Source organism: Alosa alosa, chromosome 24 (assembly GCF_017589495.1).
Source record: "Alosa alosa isolate M-15738 ecotype Scorff River chromosome 24, AALO_Geno_1.1, whole genome shotgun sequence".
NCBI lineage: Eukaryota > Metazoa > Chordata > Actinopteri > Clupeiformes > Clupeidae > Alosa > Alosa alosa.
Genome location: NC_063212.1, coordinates 20969939 through 20974938, shown reverse-complemented (window position 1 = coordinate 20974938; position 5000 = coordinate 20969939). Strand labels below are relative to the sequence as shown.

At 39.2% G+C, this 5000-nt stretch overlaps 1 protein-coding gene across 1 annotated transcript in view; it reads right to left on the bottom strand.

Moving 5' to 3' along the window:
- Positions 1–3252: 3252 nt before the first annotated feature.
- The window catches only part of nlgn2a (neuroligin 2a), a 146498-nt gene continuing 144750 nt past the window's right edge, over positions 3253–5000 (bottom strand). Inside the window, exon 9 of the mRNA XM_048236059.1 lies at positions 3253–5000. This exon is cut by the window's right edge and continues 4068 nt beyond it. The gene's annotated coding sequence lies outside the window, so the exon portion shown is untranslated.

The following is a 5000-nucleotide window of genomic DNA, read 5'->3' as shown; positions in this document are numbered from 1 at the left end:
AATAGTGCTTAATGTCAGAAGCCACACACACACACACACACACACACACACACACTCTAGGAAAAAAATATTTTAGTGCCTATCTATCCAGTGGTCGGACACATTCCAGTTAACCAGTACTTAGAGAAACATCTTAACTTCATAACAGGAAAGTCAGTTTTTTTTTTTAACGAAAGAAAATATTTTGTTTTATGTCGTTATGATTTATTAGTAATATGTTTAGTTAATGTATTTCAAACAAAGACTACATTTTCAGTGTATCACCATAATGAGCACAACATCCTTTTTTATTATTATTAAACTGTACCTTAATTTTTTTTTTACATTGTAATTTGATAATGTGCTGTTTTGGCAACTTTGTTAAGCACCAACTATTTGCAATAAAGTTCTGAAATGTTGATGTGTTTACGAGTTGAGGATTTTCCATTATCATGTGGGTGAAGTGATTCATTTAGTTTCTGCCCCCACAGAGTTTCAATGTCATGTTGCCAAATGCTGCCTAAATCCCCTATCTTCTGACGGAGATGGGAATACACAAATGATAAGGCTGCATGGCAACAGCTTTTATTAACTGAAGTGATTCTGGCACAATCTCAGCGATGATTCTAGGAACACACTTTGATATCTTACAGGCCTTACACTTTGTCTTTCCCTCCAAACATGCACATACAAGATCACACACACACACACACACACACACACATATGCATACACACACACACACACACACACACACACACACACACACACACACACACATATGCATACACACACAAAACACACACACACACACACACACACATATGCATACACACACACACACACACACACACACACACACACACACACACACACACACAGATATGGTTACCACCTGTTAGCTGGGGCATGTTGAGCCAGATTAAACTGTAGGGAGGACAAGCAGTACTATCAGTCATGATATTGCTCCATCCCTGAGAGATTTGTGAGAGACAGACGGCCATGTTATCAGCAATGCGGTTTCAGACACTGAAAGAATGCGAGTTGGACACTCTCCCCACCAGAGGACCATAAACATAAGCATTAGCGCCCTCTTGTGGTCATGCTGTAGGCCTACTACTGACTCAACTGACTACCAAGACATGGAAAGATACAGTAGGGAAGGGCTATATGCAGGTATTAGGTTTTAAATGCAATGCATTAGTTGCTCCTGTACAGTTTTTATGTTCAATCCTGAAAGAGAAATGTTCAGGCCCCTCTTCCTATATAATGAGTTCATGCCATGATTGGGCATAAATAAAAAAAATAAATAAAATACACTGTGGTCTTACAAATGTAATAACATCATCTTATTGTGACATACAACCATGCAACACCAGTTAATGTGCATGAACATACACTGAATTGGAAACAAATCTATAATGTTGAAAGTCAACCAACTGATCACCCCAGACATAGGCCTAAATCTACATAATATGTTAAAATTCATCAAAATGACACATAATCAATATAATCGTGTAATCAATATAGACATGTAATCTAATTATGGGACATTCCATGTCATGTGGTACCATGTCCAGAAAAATTAATTTCATGTTCTTTTCTTCAAACTTCTTTGTGGCAGTTATTACTAGGTAACAGTTTACGGTAAGGGTACATGAATTCATGCATGAATTAATTCATGATTTATGCATTACTTCATTCCTTTATATGTTATGAATCATCAATCATAAATCATAATGATGTGCTCACCATACTTAAAGCTTTAGTTGATGTGTTGTTCATGTATGAGGTCATGAATGACAGACTATGAACTCATGTAAATTCCGGATGATTCATGAGATATTAAGGAATGAAGTAATAAGTAAATCATGAATTAATTCATGATAATTCATGTACCCTTACCGTAAAGTGTTACCCATTACTAAAATAGTATTCACCGATAATTTGAAGACCTACTTAATAAACATCACAAATGTGAGGAGCGAGGTAGGTGAGGTGTTGAATATCCTCTGCCCACACAGGTTGTCCCAAACTAAGCCAACGACACTCTGGGCCTGAGGTCTCTTCTCTCCAGCCTCAGCCAATGCCCAACATCGCGGGACGACTCGGTGAAAACAAGCGCATGGACAACTGAAGTGAATTAAAAAATGACACTGAAGATTTGGCCATTAAGTCGGGTCATCTTCCTACAGTATGAGCCAGCTGCTAGTTTGTAGGGACACTCACTCAGTCCAGCTGTTGCTAACTTCAGACTGTACCGGTTTTGCTGTTCTATCTAACTCATAGCTACAGTTCAATATGTTATCAATGGACCAATACAACCACTTGGTTTGGTTTTATTGAGGACAGCTCGTAGACTTTATGCACTTTATGTCAACAGGAAATTATGTGGCCACAATGTCAAGAATAGACCTTTTTCACGGCAGCCATTTTGACATGAATGTAAGGCTAGCACTGGTGTTGGTGGTACAATTCCGGTGCAAAATGAACCTAAGGTTTAATAACACATGTGTACTGAGTTTGTTCGTTCTCTGGGATATGTTTTCATGCTAATCGAACGTGACCAGTTTTACCAAAAAACACTAATTAGCTTATAACGCTAGTCTTCGGGGCACATGTAAAGTAAAAAGAAATCGCTATTTCTATACCACTAACAAGGCTCAAAATAGCACCACAGTTCCACGGTAGCATATAATGAGGGGCCCTACATGTAAACCGAAGCATTGAGAACTTTGTAAGTGTACAGACAGTTTATTAAAAATATAGTTTAGAAACAGTACTTTTCACATATGCAGGCGGGCGCCATCTTGGGAAAACAGTCACGTGAAAGTCCAGCTCGCATTGCTCCAGTCCAACGTTGTGCAACGTGAGCTGAATTGTCACGTATATGTATACGTGAACGGTATATAAATATACTGTACCTACCATTTGATTTAGAGGGTGGTCTTGAGGCCTGGGACTCCTGTGTGTTCACCATGTCCTGCATGGTCTGCCCTGGGAAGGCAACCCCTTCTTTACAAGCACACAATTCTGATCATAAACACATGTTTGTACGGAGCCCCTAAAGTGACATCTGCAATAGGTCTTTAATTCAGTTTTTGCTTTTCTAAGTTTCTGTTGCACACACAAAAGTATCTAGTGCGTGCACCAAAAACTTGAAAACAAATTTCTTTGCACATGTCCCTTGACAGGCTCCGTACTTTTTATATTACAATAACCACATTGCATTCAATACAGACTGAGGGAGACAATAACAAGAAGTCCACATGGTTTCTCTCTGGCTATGAATGTCTTTAATGTTTCCAGGTCAGAATCACAGCATACAAGTGTGTAATAACTTCTAAATTAAACAGAAATATCATCACCTTATTTATATCATTTTTTACTTTTCTTTTTTTGTAATAATTATCTTTTTTTAAAATCCAGTATTAACATGGTTTTTCCTCGTCTCAAGTCTTGGGTTTTCTGATTTCAACAAAGAAAGGAAGTCTAGACAACAGGTGCAAGTTCTCGCTTATCTCGAGGTCCCCAATGTTTGTTTATTTATTTATTGTTTGTTTGTTTCTTAATGTCATGTGCTTCTGCCTGTTCAAAACCAACAGGTTTGTATGCTACTGACCTAAACTGATCGTCGTTCTGTTCTCAGAGTTAAAAAACAAAACAAAAGCAAAAACACTTCCAAAGAACATGTGTGGTCCTGTCTTTAGGGCGTCATAGAGAAGACACCAACACCGGCCTAACAGGTTCTGCATGATGTGATACTGCATGTATTTTTGTGGTGGACAGATGAGAAATAGTTTTCTTCGTCATCGGTGGACGGGTCTTGGAGAGTTGTGTTCATATATTCCTCTACGACAATACTGATATTTTTGTTCAAGAAAATATTCTTTAGTCAAAAATAACCCTGACACACACCCTCTCTCTCTCTGCCTCTGTCTGAATTGAACTGAATTTTGACCAATAATCCAATTGACCCTGACCTGACCTTGAACCTTGCTAACCTGTGCCTGTATGACCTGTGGGTCAACGCTATGGTAACGGTCTCTTGAGCTGCATGCGCAGGGTGTCTCAACCAGCGTCCAGCCTTTAACATGTGAAAGTCTACTGGGGAGCAGACACCGACCCCACACCCTGAGCAAGCTACAGCCTGGCAGTTGGACTTAGCCACCCAGCCATATTCCTACACAGTACACACACATTGCAACTGCGTTCAGTACAGAGAAGTTCTATTATTATCATTATATTTAAGGAGGCAGAATGGACTTTGTCGGCCAATTTGGAACTTGCACCTGTTGTCTTGCTGACAAAGTATTTCATTCACTCAAAAAAATAAACAAACAAGAAACTGAATATTTACAAATATTTTTTTTTTGTCAGCTTGTTCTTACACTTAAAAATGTACAGTTGTTTTTTTTTTCTCCTCCTCCTCCTCCTCAGTCTCTTTCCATGTTCTCGTAATAATGTGTTCTTCAGAGAAGCTCTTCAGGTGAGCAGAGGGGAAAATGTCCCGACTGTGAGCAGGTCACAGTAGTCCCCCTCTTAACGTGTAAGCATATAAAACAGACAAGTAAAATAGCGGAAAACAAAACAGAACAAAGAGCCTTTTTCCTGTAGTTGCAGACATAACGCTGGACCTCCTCATATTAGTGTGTTCCCGGTTAACACGCACCTTAATAGTTTTGTAGTTAAGTTCGACAGATGTCTAGCGTCCGATATCCCTTTCTGATGGTACCTCCAAGTGTCATGTTTTGAAATGTATTTTTGTGTGTGCCCCCCAATCTTGCTCATGTATGTTTGTGCCCTCGACTTCATTCTGTTTTGTCCAACAAGTGAAGTCCGAACTCTTGTTTTGCGCATAAAAGCTCAAAGTCGCTCCCCTCTTTTCACAGCCCGTATTTTGTGTAAAGCACCAAGAAAAAATGTCCCCACGACATGTCCATCACATCCACAGAGAGAAACGCCAACCGCATCTAAAACATGGACAAAGTAGCCTACACATAAACAAATTAAATCCAAAC